Source organism: Cryptomeria japonica, chromosome 11 (assembly GCF_030272615.1).
Source record: "Cryptomeria japonica chromosome 11, Sugi_1.0, whole genome shotgun sequence".
Lineage (NCBI taxonomy): Eukaryota > Viridiplantae > Streptophyta > Pinopsida > Cupressales > Cupressaceae > Cryptomeria > Cryptomeria japonica.
In genome coordinates this window covers 714,924,987-714,941,699 of record NC_081415.1, presented here as the reverse complement: position 1 = coordinate 714,941,699, position 16,713 = coordinate 714,924,987, and the positions used below count along the sequence as shown (strand labels likewise).

General features: G+C 36.6%; 1 long non-coding RNA gene across 2 annotated transcripts; it reads right to left on the bottom strand.

The window, feature by feature from the left end:
* Positions 1 to 9,305: 9,305 nt before the first annotated feature.
* On the bottom strand, positions 9,306 to 11,626 carry LOC131859897 (uncharacterized). Of its 2 annotated transcripts, none has more exons than XR_009359480.1 (2): positions 9,783 to 11,626; positions 9,306 to 9,589 (listed from the first exon to the last, which is right to left on the bottom strand). It is a non-coding gene; the product is annotated as an uncharacterized LOC131859897 (long non-coding RNA). The 2 variants fall into 2 exon arrangements; XR_009359479.1 differs by having other exon boundaries at positions 11,068 to 11,626.
* Between the last annotated feature and the right edge of the window lie 5,087 nt (positions 11,627 to 16,713).

Below are 16,713 nucleotides of genomic sequence, written 5' to 3'. Positions count from 1 at the left end.
AATTTGTCATTAAATATAGCCCATTAGCTAAATAAGAAAATCAACATTTACTTCCACTGTACTATCTGTAATATCAAAAATCGCATCTTGCTTAATTCATCGCTACAAATGGCGTCTTCCTCCACATCATCGGAGGTCGTACTGCCATCTTTGTCCTTTTGTCCATTCGAGATGGCTTTGTCAGCTTCAAGCGGGTATTCCACCAACTTTGTTGACTTGTCACCTTCGGGACTAAGGCGCGGCATGGAGATGTTCGCGCGACGTGCTAACATCCTGCGAATTTGATAGTCCACAGGTGTTTGTTTGACCGTTACACCTATGCAAGGAAATAATCATAACGCTCCTGCATGCAGCTACCAATGTTGATTATCCTTCTAGGACCTATATCTCCTTCATTTGAACTCATTTTTGGGATCTTTGATCACTCTCTTGAAGAAAGAGCTCTTGGAAATCTATCCGAGTATTATTTATAGGTTTTTACAAGGCATCCATTGTTGCAACCTTGGAGGATTTTACAATTTTTACATCACATCATTTGGAGGATAATCTGGGAGTCCATAGGGGAGTCTTTCTCTTCCTTCACTCTTTTAATTTCTCTTCCCATTCGTATATTTTCCTTGAATTCATTTCACTTGTTATTTCTTAAGCTTCATTTTCTCTATCTTTTATTTCCCTGTGGCTTCTATCTGGGTTGTTCATGGAGGTGGAAACACCAAAATGAGGGTCTTGTTGTGACCATTTCATACATCACCCCATCAAAATGGGGACCCCCTTTTGGTTTTATTCCTAGCCTCTTAGTCTAGTCTCTCTCTCTCTCATTTTCTAGGGTAAAATGAGTGGCTTTATAGGGTTTAGACGTCATGTGAGTGAATTCGGAGTCCAGCCAAAGGGCCTATGGAAATTGCTAATACTCCAAAAGTTCAAGGTTAAAGAGTAAACTCCAATCACTTTAGATACCTTTGTTGGAGGTTGTTTCAAAGAGGCCTCATCTTACAATCTTGAAGGGAGAAAATGAATCAAGATGATATTTAAATAGACAATTTTGGATTTTGATTCACTTCATGTTTGAGTCTAAGTAAACTGCACTTCATGTTGAGAGGTAGATGAGTGAATTTCCCTTGAGTGCCTTGTTTGAGAATAGGTATAAGTATAAATTTGAGAGTTTGACTGGGTTGTTCCAAGGATTGAATTCATGAGTAATGAAATGTTTGACAAGCTTATTTATCCACTTCATCTATAGCCTTTTGAAACTAACTCCAAGCTTGAGAGATTTGGAGAAAACTTCTTCATGTTTAAAGTGGAAGAATGAAGGAAATTTGAGAGCACTTACTTCATGTTCAAATGTTCAAGGGAAAGAACTTCATGAGTTGATGATTTCAAGCGAACTTCATGAGTTTCACTCTTGGAGTGAACTTCATGACTTCACATTTTGGAGTGAACTTGAACTTCATGAGTTGAACTCTTGGAGCGAACTTCATGACTTCACCTTTTGGAGCGAGCTTCGTCAATGAGCACACATGAGAGACCCTACATGAGTGAAATTAGAAGAGAAATGAAGGATGATTGATAGCATTTAGCCTTTAATGAATTCAATTTGAAATGAACTTCATGAGTTGACAAATTGAAGAGACTTCATGAGTTGACAAATTGGAGTGAACTTCATAAGTTGGCAAATTGAAGTGAATTTACGTTGGAGACATTTGGAGTGAACTTCAAAAGTCAAGAAAATAGAACGAAGTTCATGCAAGTATACTTCATGAGTTGATGATTAGGGGAGAATTCCATTCAAGCAAACTTCATGAGTCAACAAAATAGAGCGAATTTCTACAATGGTGAACTTTGGGAGTTGAGGATTTGAAGTGTCCTTCATGACTTCATATTTTGGAGTGAACTTCATGACTTGGAAGATTGGAGCAAATTTCATGAGTTGAGAAAGACAAGAGAACTTAATAAGCAAGATGATTAAAACAAGCTTCACGTGCACACCATCTAGAGCAATCTTCATCTTCAAACCTACATGAGAAAATCTCAAATTCATTAATTAACATGCATGAGCGAATTTCATATTGAACTTCACAAACTCAACAACATGAGAAAACTTCATGAATTCAAGGAGGGGAGAAAACTTCACCCTGTAGCATACAAGAGAGAACTTCATGAATGGACAGAGAGGAGCGAAATTCATGTTCTAAGCTTCAAGAGTGAATTTCAAGTGTAAAAGTTATGGAGTGAATTATACTTCATGTGTTCCTAATTGAGGGTGAATTTGCAAGATTGACTACAAGACCACTACATTGGAAGAGATTTGATGATTGGAAAAAGTCATTTTGAGTTGAAAAGATGAAAGGTGAGAATTCAAATATCACTTCATGAGAAGCAAGGTCAACATGAACTTGATGAGCAAGGGTTTAGGAGTAAAGTTCAAGAGCTCCTCTCCACGAGCAAAAAAAAACAACTTCAATTGTCCCTTCATGAAGACGAATTCTCTTTATATACTATTATTAAACCTATATATCAAGTGTATTTGATACTTTCTTGTTTGTTTTGGAGGAGATGGAGAAAGAAGTCAAGGAGATCACAGTGGAGAAAGAATGGAACAAGTCACTCAAGGATCAAATTTCAACATCAAGATTAAGATGCAAGGAAGATATCTAAAGGGAACTTCATAGAAAAGTACAAGAAGGTGATCACACAAGAAGCATTCACTTATACAAATACATGATCTACAACATCAATGACATGAAGGTAGTCACAAGAGAAGGAATTCTAAAGGAGAGATACAATGGTGACATCAAAATATCATCATTACTTCAAAACTAAGATCTATACCTTGCACTTCCACGATCAAGGCATTCGAGAAGATAGTTTTACAAGAGTTAATCAAAGTTGGAAATCATCACCATCATCACTGAAGTTGGATAACATTGAGTATCAAGAAATATTCCTTCATGATGATCTATCAAGCCTACAAGTGCAATGATAAAGGTGGAATCCTAGTCATTGTCACAATCATCAATCGTCAATCAAAGAAGTTCCACATCAACACGTCTTGATTCAATGTACCTAACTCACCAGTAATGGCATAGACTTTGAGGCACCTACCCTTGTCATCTATTGGTCATGATAAAGTGTTGTAATTATTCCATTGGCCAAATTGAATTTGTTGTAACAAACCCTAATTAGGGTTTTCATTGGAAAATCTCGACCATTGATCTCAAATTGATCTGAGCCTCATGGTTCTACTTCTCATTTTGTTATCATGTTGATTAGATTGGATGGAGGAGCTTGTTGAATGCATTTATGTGGAATCCGTTTAGTCCATACCACCTCTTGTTGCTTTTAAGTGCACCTTGTGTGGTCAACTGGAATGATATGAGCTTAACTTCAAATCATTCTACACTCATTTCTTATGCATTAAATTGAATGGTGATCAATTTTTGATGGTATTGATATGAACATCTTTGAAACATCCTCAGAAGATTGCACTGAGATTGTGTCAAATTGTTCAAGTTGATGGTGAGACCTTTCCCAGTAGGATTCTACATAGTCATTCACTCATCTTCTTACATTCTAGGCTTTAGGAGTAGCGTAGACTTCTCAAACCCCATCTCTTTTGCCTTTTTTAATCTTCCAACTCTGTAGCTAGGAGCTAATTTCCAGCAAATAAAGTATTCAAGCATTCAAATGTAAGTCCCCTTATGATTCCAGCATAATCACATCAACCAACGAGCTTATACACATGTAGTGACCCTACATTAATGAACCTTGGAGTCTTCTCAAGTGATCCTTAAGATAATCTTCAGCATTTGAGAGATTTTGTTCAAGAGAGGATAAGATACTTTTGGGTATTTTATTTTGTGTTCACATGTGCATAAAAAAAACGTCAACATAATTGGTGCGAAGAGGGCCTCGCTTCGCTAAAGTGAAAGATTTCTTGTAGTTCACGATGCAGAATGGTACTACCTAAATGGTGCAGTCACCGATTAGGAGGGACCTCAAAGAGATCAATCTGGACCAGTCAACAAGAGTAAATACAATGGGAACACAAGGATATGATGGATGAAATGCAGAAAAGAATGAATTATATCATGAAAATTGATTACAATCAACCAGTAACATCCCAGTTACAGAAACCAGCTCACTGGCTTACTAAAACATGCTCAATTACAGAACAGGTCACAACCGGGACCTCAAATCTTAGATCTAGCTTATGTGTTCTATCTACCACCTTTGATTTGCATTCTAATGCTTAATTATAATGATTTATATGATCCAAGGGATCTGGTCAAACCAAAAAGGGATCAAATGCCGAAGAACAAGACCTAACGTGTAAAACCAACAAGGTCGGGCTTCGTCAAAGAGATTCCTTCGGAAAATCCAAAGGATGAAGTACGGATCAAAGGGAAGGTCGTCCACTGCCAAGGAACATTGGAGTCAACGATCAAGGCTCAACAAGCTATAAAACAGATCAGATATATCAGTAATGCACTTAGGTCCAGGCAACCGGTACTAGAAAGCTGGCTCGACAACCGGTAGCGATAACTTGCCAAAAAAATATCCAAATCCTCTGCGGTTTGGGAATAAAGTAGTTGATCAAGTCCTCAAGAAAATTCCAACTCCTCAAGATGTGGTGAGCCAATGCTAGAAAATGAAAAAATGAAATGTTGAAACTGCAAAACAGAAAGCAAAACGGAAAGGAAATATTTTTTGGTTGATGCAAGATTGCCAAGAACCAAGGATGCTCTTGCATCAGACATACGGGGTTATTGAAATAGTGATTCTCTAACTTTCTTAGGGTTAGAGGAAAACCAAGGCGGTCTACCTCTACCTGAGAAGTCCAAGACAAGTCTTCAACTAGTCTGTCCTTCCACTTTACTAGATACTCCTTATATTGACTGCTCTGGGTACTATGCCCAATCCTACTATCCAAAATCTCTTCAATCTATTCTAGTTCCTTCTAGGGCAACTATTTCTCCAAGTCTGTAATACTATCCTCACTAAATTTTGGTTCATGATACTGATGTAGATCTACAATGCTAAATATAGGTGAAATAGTCAAACTATCTGGTAACTCCACTTCATATACATTTCCGGAACTGAACTTTTTCAAAATCTTGCAAGGTCCAAACTTCCTCATCTGAAACTTGTTATAGGTCCCAACTAGAAATCTTTCTTTCCTCAGATACACCATCACTTCATCGCCAACTTCAAATTCTTTATGTCTCTGATAATATGATGAAACTATAAAGATCCGATCAACTATTGAGAGGGGGGGGGTGAATCAGTAGTTGGAAAATTAACTGAATTTTCACCAAACTTATTTTCAACTAAGAATAAACTCACAAAGTTTATCGGTTAGTCACTTTAACAAATCTACAACTGCTTTGTTAAACCTTACCAGTTGACCTAATACTTCAATGATATAATGCAACAGATCTGAAACTTAAATATCCTTTGACCAAAACCTTAAACCACTTCACTAATACCAATAATAACATAGTTTATATCATTTCCAATCATTTAAATATATCTATGCAGATTTACCAATCATTCATATCAACCATACCAAAAAAAAATCCACAAAATCATTCACCACTTGACACAATGATTTTTCATGTAGAAATCCAAATGGAAAAAACCATGGTGGGGATGAATACCCACAAGTATTCTTTGAACTCTTATGAAGCTCGCCCTGTTAGGAGCCAAGCCTTGTTAGAAGCTTATACAAGAATGTTTTGTTAGAAACAAATCTGGTTAAGGACCGCCTGGTTAAGGGATTGACTACAAATACCCTGTTAAAGGTAACCTCAATGGAGGATTTCAAATCCAAGCTAACGGATCACCTGGCTAGAGGATTTCAACAAGAAGCCTGTTAGAGCTTACCCTATGAGGGGATTTCAAACTGATGTAATGGTTAAAGAACAACAAGTTCTTTGACCGATCTGGAAATAGCACTTCCTTGTTGAATCAAATCATTTACCGATCTTATCTACATTCACATCATTCTGCAGACACACATCCTAGTTTGGCAACAATCTCTTTCACACTTTATCAAAATTTTCAACCACTCATTCAATCAATTCATCGACCTTATAAACAAATAAATTAGGTCGGTAACATAACACAACACAAACCCTAAAATTCTCATAAAGATTACAAACACATCGGTTCAATCTTGACTGTTAGATTACATGCAATCAACTTTGCATTCTTCTAGGCATCTACAACCGCTCCTGGATCATCGCACTTTGAATCTTGTAACACATCATATATTTGTCACTTCATACTATACATTTGATCATTCCCAAGATAAATGGTTATCTTTACTAATCAAAACCTTCTAGAAACTCATCACGAGCAACATGCTTTCGTGGCATCTTCATCACCAATCATCATTCAGTCATAAATCATCACAAATGATCTCCAAGCTTCATCGGTCAGGGTTCTACTTCTCAACTGGATAGGGTTACCGGTTGATCTTCATTGCTTCATTACTGGTTGTTTTATGGCTTCATTACCAGTTGCTTTATTGATTCATTACCGATTTCTATTGACATAAATGACAACACTTCCTAATAAACTTATTCAATGCAATCTTCATGCAATGCCAACATTCTCCCCCTTTAGCATTGATGGCAATACAAATATCAATACCAATTGATTGTCATGACTGAGATTAAAACATATACTATCCTTCAACTGTATCTTCATGTCTTCAACTGGTAACTAATTTGCAATCTGTCTTCTCTCCTTAATATGTAAGGCTATCAATCATATATTTTTCTCCCCCTTTGATAGGAATACCAAAGTGAAGGTAAACCATTTTGTTTCTTATCCATGCTTCACGAATTTGCAACTAGTTGCTCCCATTGTGGAGTAGCTCCATTCTTCACCAATCCTTCTTCAATATTTTCAATAGGCTTTATGATTGATATCTTCCATATCTTCTTAATTGACTTCATGTAGGGGTACAACCCCTAACTCACCTCTGAGATATTCAAATGTAGCCTTAGGTAGAGGTTTATTAAAAATATCTGCTAGTTGTTCTTTAGTGGAAACATGTTCCAGTGATACATCTTTGCTTTGAAATTTCTCTCTCAGGAAATGATACTTCAACTCTATATGCTTTGTCCTAGCATGCAACACCGATTTCTTAGAAATATTTATAGCACTAGTGTTATCATAGAAAATTCTTACCAGTTCTGATATCTTCAACTTGAAACCTTCCAATATATGTTTCATCCAAATTGCTTGTGTACAATTCATATAAGATGCAACATACTCAATTTTTGTTGTTGATTGAGAGATACAACTTTGTTTCTTATTGCTCCAAGACACTAATCTGCCTCCAAGAAAAATTCTCCTATGGTTGTACTTTTCCTGTCATCAACATTGCTTGCCTAATTAGCATCGGTGTAGACTTTTAAGTCAAAGTCTCTTGCATATGGATACAATAATCCATAATCTATTGTGCCTTTCAAGTATCTGAAAAATTCTCTTGGTTGCAATCATGTGAGACTCCTTCGGACTTTTTTGAAATCTAGCAACCAATCCTACTACATGAGAAATGTTCGGTCTGTTGTGGACGACATAATGTAGCTTACCTATCATGGATCTCTATTCATTTTCATCAACTGGTGTAGAATCATCTTCCTTTGACAATTTACAGCCTGCAACCATTGGTGTTCCAACTGGTTTACAATCTCCCATTCTAAAAGTTTTCAACACTTCCTTCACATACTTGGATTGTGTAATAAATATTCCTTCCTTCATCTATTGGATTTGCAAACCTATGATTTTTTAATCTCACCTACCAATGACATCTCAAATTCATTCTTCATTGCATTAGAAAAATCATGACACATATCATCATTACCTCCACAAATGATATCATCAATAAACATCTCACTTACCTGTATTTTATATCCTTCTGTCTTGAGATATATGTTACTATCTTCACTAGTTCTTTGAAAACCTATCTTTACTAAGTGAGAGTGCAATCTTTCATACCATTCTCTTGGTGCTTGTTTCAATCCATATAGTGCCTTATGTAGCTTGCACAACATATCCTTTTCTTCAGCTAATTCATAACCATCTCGTTGTTGTAGGGTAAAATTGTGGTTCGGTTTAACTGCTATTTTGATTCAGATTTGGCCTTGTTGGATTGTCCAGTTTACTCCTAGCAATTCTCAATCCGGGATCGTAGACTGATGAAAGATATTGTGGCAGTTTGCTGAAGGGATGAAGGTAGCAGATTAAGTGGAGATGAAATGCATTCTATAGAAAGAGTAAAACTAAGGTTGTACTTCTAATTTGTCTAAGTACAATTGAAATCTTAATTCTGATTCTACACAAATTACCAATCCAATCTTGCAAATCTTATGAATGAAATCACAAATCAAATATTTAAGAACAAAACCATGAATCTATTTGAAAAAGAAATCACAAATGTATTTATAAATGAAATTGTAAATGAAATCACACACCTAACCTTGTAGATAAAAACACATTTCTATTCTAGGGATACACACCATTGTAAATGTCATCACTCCCAAATGTATTTATACTTCTATTTTAGGTTCGATGAAATCACACTTTAAATTATCCACACTTTAATCACACTTAAATTATCCACGCTTTAGTCCTTCAATGTTTAAGTGGCACACACCTAATTTCTTAAGGAGATATTGCAAAATGATAACAAAGGGAAAGGACCTCGGTTCCAAGGAATGCAGTAAGAAAGGTGGAAGGTGACTGGAAGATATACTGTGACAAGAGGTTGATAGTATTGTGATAAGGAATGGAAATTTGTGACAGGAGGTACGAATCTGTAACAGAAGATATGGATTTGCAACAGGAAGTGTGAATCTGTAACAGAGAATAATGGGATATCGTAGATTGTGAACGAAATGCAACAGTGGGTTTAAACGCAATGAATGAAGGCAAGGTCTGAGGTCGGGTGCACATTTATTGAAATATCAAAGAGGTGTTCTTTCGTAACCTAAACTGTGAAGTAATAAATCACACAAAACTTATAATCTGGTTGCATGGAAAACATTTAGTTCACAGAGATGACTACATACACATTATCAATAACCGCTCATAAACATATAATTCTGCAAAAGATAAATCACACAACTAATCTAAAGTAAATAAAAACGATCTCACCCGGGTTCCAAGAGGGGGCCCTTCCTCTGGTTCTCGAGGTGAGAGAAAGGTAATAGATCACACTAATTCACTCCTACTTAATTCAAAATCAGCATATCAAATGAATTCCACTGGTATGAAGATAAAGCTTAATTGTGCAGAATGTTTCTTCTATATAGTTTTGATAGTCTTTCAACCATACATTCACATATATATAGTGTTCTGATGTACCAAAATAAACAAAATAGAAACCATAGTTTGTTATGGTCGTTGGCCATAAAGTACTAAACATAGAGTTCGACTTTGGCTGCAGGCCAGAAGTTTTAAACCTACTAACAACTATTCCAAAATTAAAGAAATAGATAGATTTGTTTCAACAAAAGCCCAATCTTCACATCGCCCAACTCCATCCATATGGCTGAATTGTCTCCACATGTTTCTCCTGCAACACAAACAATCATATTTGTGTCATTTTCTACACAATTATGGTATTCTAATAACTATTATCTATCCTCGTAAACTTTATCAAATGTATTCTATTTCTCCTAATAATTAATGGCATAGAAGGACTTAGGAAATGCTAGGAGATGGAAAAATGACATAAAGAAATATAAAAATAAAGCACAATTTCACACCCATCATTTCCCCCGAGCTTAAGGATTTTGCATTCCCTCATGCAAATTGGGTGGATGACTGAAACCAGTAGGCTTTGCAACCAAGCATTTAGAAATCTCTATGAATTCGTTAACTCCTTCCCTATTGGTGGTTTCCTTCCCCTAACCAACAAGTGTTTGTAGTTGTACCAATAAGCTTCAGGGGCCTTGAAAGGTTCTGTAACAACTGGACTCTGGGATTCTAAAGAAATAGAGCTTGTATGGTCAATAGGAACTTCACTACCAAAAAGTGTAACAACAGACTCATCAGGAGGACGCTCTGTTTTTGTTTGAGGAGCGAGGGGCATATCAGTATCTTTTTGTTCAACCTGACAAAGGACCAAACTAGTATCTGCAATATGATTCTCCTCCATTATACCCGTATCTTGTTGTGTGTTTGTTTCAAGAGGAACATTACATGCCCTTTCTATTGAAGAGATACATTTTCCAGTAAATTCTCAGTCTTAGTATCCTCAATTGGGTCCTCCTGTTGTATTTCTAGAGTGTTCTCAACTTCATTGGTCCAGATATCAGCATTCCCCTATTCAGTCTCCTCGCCAATCACATGGTCTTGAAGAGTTTCCAAATTTTTAGACATATTTTCGTCATCTGACTCCAAATCCCCTTGTTCACCGGAGGCAAAGACCTGTTTCTGTTGCTGCTGTTTTTTATTCCTTCATTGTTGGCTTCTCAACTCCTGGAGTAGTCGCTGATTGTTCTGTTTAGGCTTTTGAGTGGCCAGATTTCCACATCATGAACAGAGTCAGTAGCTTCAGCAAGTTAATTCAACCTATCAGGAGTACGCTGTTTATTTTGGCGAGTAATCATAGAATGTGGGCTTGGGGTGTGACCTATGTTACCCTTTGGCTTCTTGGGAGTATGAGACGTAGGCTTTTTCTTGGCCTTCTGCTTCTTAGGTGATTGTGTCATGAGGGTTTTTGACTTCTTAGGGCTTGGAGTAAGCAGAGGTTTAGAGTGTCGTCGTTTAGAGGATCCAGCTTCTAGGGATTTATCAATTTGGGGAGATTCAGGGTTTTCTCCACTATCCTGATGCACAAAAGTGTCCCATTCTAAAGGAGGTTGAGCAACACAAAGTCCATGGAGCACGATTATTTTAATTAACCCATGATGGGAAAGGGAATCTACATGACCTCAACAAAATTGGCTACAGGATTGCTTCAAGGAACAATACAAATAATATGGAACATTGACAAGGACAGCAGGACATAAATGTAGCATAAGTCAAAAATGATGAGCAAATACATACTTGTATTGCCCTTCACAGGTGATATACTGAATTAGAAATTTGGCATCATCGTCCCATGGTTCTGGTAAGGACTTGTGAACCGCCCCTGTCCTTGGACATATTCTACTAATTCCCCCTGCTGAAGGAACTGTTTCTTGTGAATTTTTAGGTCCGTGACTCGCGAAGATGAATTGGAAAAGAAATTATCCCCAATTTGAGGTAGCCCTATGATAGCTACAATGGTTAGCACAGTCACTGGAAATTGTAATCCCCGCAATGTAACAGTTTTACTGTGGAAACTCGTGGCAAACTCAATTGTCACAACATCATCAAAACCACACAGTCTCTCAAAGAACCTTGTCCAACTAGCCTGGTCAAAAATTTTAAAGGCCTCTTCAGTAGCAACCAACTCAACCATGGAGTCGGGTTCATGACAGATATGTTTTCCTCCGATATCAACAAGCGACGGGAATAAAACCAAGCAGCGAAAAATGAAAAACCAGAAAAAATGACAATAGCTATGAAATACAAAAATGACGGGGAGAAAAGATAATCAATTGGAAAAAGTACGAGCCAAAAAGGGTAATCAATAAGAAGTGACAAGGCCGCATAACAGAGATATCCACAGGTTAACTTGACTCGGAATGGTAACCTCTATCGAAAGGATGACATGGAGTGGTGGAGAAAAATAATGATGACGGGGTAACTGACTCCCCGAGGGTAAAGGTTGAACCGTCCTGGTCATGCCAAATAATGAGGAGAAAATAAAATAACAATTAATAAAGTTTAAAGAGGAGAGAGAATGCTCCCTGACACCGTGAGTGTAGATGTGACACATCAGTGCAGAAAAATGCAGGGTAAAACTATTGTTCGGTTTAACTATTATTTTGATTCAGATTTGGCCTCGTTTGATTATCTAGTTTGCTCCTATCAGTTGTCAATTCGGGATCGCACTGATGAAATATATTGTGGCAGTTTGCCGAAGCGATGTACGTTGCAGATTAAGTGGAGATGAAATGCATGCTATGGAAATGGTACAACTAAGGTTGTACTTCTAATTTGTCTAAGTACAATTGAAATCTTAATTCTAATTCTACACAAATTACCAATTCAATCTTGCAAATCTTATGAATGAAATCACAAATTAAATCTTTAAAAACAAAACCATGAAGCTATTTGCCAATGAAATCATAAATGTGTTTATAAATGAAATTGTAAATAAAATCACACACCTAACCTTGTAGATAAAATCACATTTCTATTCTAGAGATACCCACCATTGTAAATGTCATGACTCCCAAATATATTTATACTTCTATTTCAGGTTCACTGAAATAACACTTTAAATTATCCACACTTTAATCACACTTAAATTATCCATGCTTTAGTCCTTCGATGTTTAAGTGGCACACACATAATTTCCTTAGTAGATATTGCAAAATGATAACACAGGGAAAGGACCTCGGTTCCAAGGAATGCAGTAAGAAAGGTGGAAGGCGACAGGAAGATAGACTGCGACAGGAGGTTGATAGTATTGTGATAAAGAATGGAAAGTTGCGACAGGAGGTACGAATCTGTAACAGAAGATATGGATTTGCGACAGGAAGTGTGAATATATAACAAATAATAATGGGATATCATAGATTATGAATGAAATGTGACAGTGGGTTTAAACATAGTGAATGAAGGCAAGGTCTGAGGTTGGGTGCACAATAATTGAGATATCAAAGAGGTGTTCTTTCGTACCCTGAACTGTGAAGCAATAAGTCACACAAAGCTTCTAATCTGATTGCATGGAAAACATTTAGTTCTTAGAGATGACTACATACACATTATCATTAAACACTCATAAACATATACTTCTGCAAAAGATAAATCACACAACCAATCTAAAGCAAATAAAATGATCTCACCCAGGTTCCAAGAGGGGGCCCTTCCTCTAGTTCTCGAGGTGAGCAGAAGGTAATAGATCACACTACTTCACTCCTACTTAATTCGCAATCAGCATATCAAATGAATTCCACTGGTATGAAGATAAAGCTTAATTGTGCAGAATGTTTCTTCTATATAGTTTTGATAGCCTTTCAACCATATATTCGCATATATATAGTGTTCCGATGTACCAAAATAAACAAAATAGTAACCATAGTTTGTTATGGTCGTTGGCCATAAAGTACTAAACATAGAGTTCTACTTTGGCCACAGGCCAGAAGTTTTGAACCTACTAACAACTATTCCAAAATTAAAGAAATAGACAGATTTGTTTCAACAGAATCCCAATCTTCGCATCGCCCAACTCCATCCATATACCTAAACTGTCTCCACCTGTTTCTCCTATAGCACAAACAATCATATTTGTGTCATTTTCTACACAATTATGGTATTCTAAGAACTATTCTCTATCCCCGTAAACTTTATCAAATGTATTAAATTTCTCCTAATAGTTAATGGCATAGAAGGAAGGGAAAGGCTAGGAGATGGCAAAATGACATAAATAAATATAAAAATAAAGCACAATTTCACACCCATCAGCTATTCTATGTAGATTTCTTCTTCCAATATTCCATTTAAGAATGTTGATTTAATATCCATCTGATATACCTTAAATCCTCTATATGTTGCAAATGCAAGTAGAGTCCTTACTCCTTCCAATCTTTCTACTGGTGCAAATATCTCACCATAATCTTCACCTTCCTCTTGTGCATATCCTTTGCATACCAGTCTGTCTTTATTTATCACCATTGCTTCATCTTTATTCAATTTTTTTATGAATACCCACTTTGTGCCTATTACATTCTTGTTTTCCGGTCTGCGTACCAATGACCATGCATTATTCTTCTATATCTGATCAAGTTCTTCCATTGCCTTGATCCAGTCTTCATCTTCAAAGGCTTATTTTTTTGCTCTCAACTCAATGGTGGAGATCATACAAAAAATTTCTCTTGGCCTACACCTTCATTCTTGTCTCCAATAATCTGATCGGGGTTGTGATTGAGTCTGACATACATTGGAATAACATGATCTTGGTTTTCAGTTTCTTCTTCTTCTTCACTTTCTTCATCTTCTATTGGACCTTCCTATTCCAGTTGAACTGGGACTTCTATGTTCAATCCTCCAACTTTTGCCTTTACCGGTTTCAGTTCCAAAAATAGTGTGTTTGGTTCTTCTTCCTCCTTCTTGTTGTTTTCTTTAGATTTTTTAGGAAATTCATCTACTCGGATAGTGACACTTTCAATAATCTTAAGAATTTGGTTGTTGTAGCACTTGTAGGCTTTTCTCTTGGTGGAGTAACCAAGAAATATGCCTTCTTCACTTTTGGCATCAAACTTTCCAATATAATCACTTCTTTTAATAAAAATCTGCTACCAAAATTTTTGAAGTATCTAACATTCAGTTGTCTAACATACTAGTATTCATAGGGTGTTTTGTCTTTACCTCTTTTGACTAGTATCTGGTTCATTTTATAAACAGTTGTGTTGATAGCTTCTCTCTAAAATGTCTTAGTTAGACATCCTTGAATTAACATAGTCCTAGCAGCTTCAATCACTGACCGGTTGTTCCATTCTGTAATACCATTTTGTTGTGGTGTCCTTGGTGCAAATAGATGCCTCTTGATCCCATTGTTTTCACAGTATCAACTGAATTCCTCTGAAGTAAATTCACCACCTTGATTAGTCCTTAAACATTTCAGCTTAGTTCCACTTTCATTCTCAACCAAGGCTCTGAATTCTTTTGTCTTGCCTTTCAAGAATGCGACCCACATCGTCCTTGAGTAGTCATCGGTAAATATCATAAAGTACTGATCTCCTTGAATAATCCTAGTCTTCATTGGTCCACATAAGTCAGTATGAACCAAATCTAGCAAATGTTCAACTGAGAAATATTTTCTCTTGAAGGTTGAGGATGTCATTTTCCCTAACTGACATTCCTTGCACAAAGCACTCATCGGTTTGTCCAACTAAGGCAATCCTCTTAATTATTTTGACTTGCCGACTCTTACAATGTTATCAAAATTCACATGACAAAACCTATGATGCCAAAGCCAACTATCTTCTAATTTTGCAATCAAACAACTGTTGACTTTAGAGTTTAAGTGAAATAGGTTACCTTTGGTTTGTTTGCCAGTTGCAATCAATTTACCTTTTCTTCCAAATATCTTGCATACTCCATTCTTGAATTCTAACGGGTAACCTTTGTCATTGAGTTGAGAAACACTCAAAAGGTTATGTTTCAGACCTTCAACCCAATAGACATCATTTTCACTACTCTTACCATTCAAGGAAATGGATCCTTTGCCTTTCACCATGCTGGGAGATTGATTCCCAAATCTGACAACACCTCCATCAAATTCATTCAGTGTTAGGAACTTGCTCCTGTCACCAGTCATTTGGTGTGAACAACCACTGTCAATAATCCAGTCATCTAAATTATCCAAGTGAGAGACCAATGCCTTTTGATCCGATATGTCTTCTTTGATAGAAACAAAGACAATGTACTCATTTGTATCTTCCTCGGATTCTTCATTTGTAATACTTTCATCCACTGCAATGAGACAATTCTTTTTCCATTTCCTTTAAACTTCATATATTTATCTTGTTTTTCCTCAATTGTCTCCATTAGGACAGTTAGCAGCAATATATCCTATCCGATTACATGCAAAACATTTCAGTGGTAATTTACCTCTATACTTACTGGTACCTCTAGGTAACTGCTTGGCCAATAATGCTTCGAGTTCCATCAAGCTATCATCATCATCTACCTCTTTGTTGGATCTAGATTCATGACTATAACTTACTTCTCCACTTTTCCTTACTGGTGGAGTTGAGACTGAGGCTTTAAATGCAGATTCTGACCTCTGAACACTCCCATCAAAACCATTTAATTTGAATGCAATCAATTTACCAATGATAGAGTCAAGAGTTACCTTTGTCTTCTCAATAGATTTGTGTTCTTTAAAGGCTGCAACTTTGATAGCGTAGACCAATAGAAGGGTTCTCAATACATTGCTAACCACAGTGGCATCCTCCATTGTAACTCCGACACTTTTTATTTCCCCAATTATGTCTTTGATTCTCTAACCATACTATTGAATATTTTGTCCTTCAACCATTCTCATATCATCAAATTTTCCTCTGAGGCTCTCTTCCTTGGCTGTCTTTACATTCTCATCACCGCCATAGATTTCTTCCAGTTTCTTCCAAACTTCATATGCAGTCTCCAATCCATGAACATCAACATATTTTGAATCTAATAAGGTACTGATGATGGCTTCCAATGCTTGGTTGTTCTCTTGTTGCTCCTTCTTTTGATCATCTGTCAGAGTTCCACTAGGCAAGTTATACTTAGTAATAGCATGATCCCAATACTGACCTCCCAAGGTCTTGATGTAAATCTTCATCCTATCACTCTAGATTCTGTAGTTATCTCTATTGAACTTCAAACCTTCTCTCTTCATCATTTTCTCCTGGATATTTTCCTCAATCTATTAGGCTTATACTCAAGAGGACGTGGAATGCTTTGATACCAATTGATAATATGATGAAACTATAAAGATCTGGTCAACTACTGAGAGGGGGGGTGAATTAGTAGTTGGAAAATTAAATGAATTTTCACCAAACTTATTTTCAACTAAGAATCAACTCACAAATTTTATCGGTTTAGTCACTT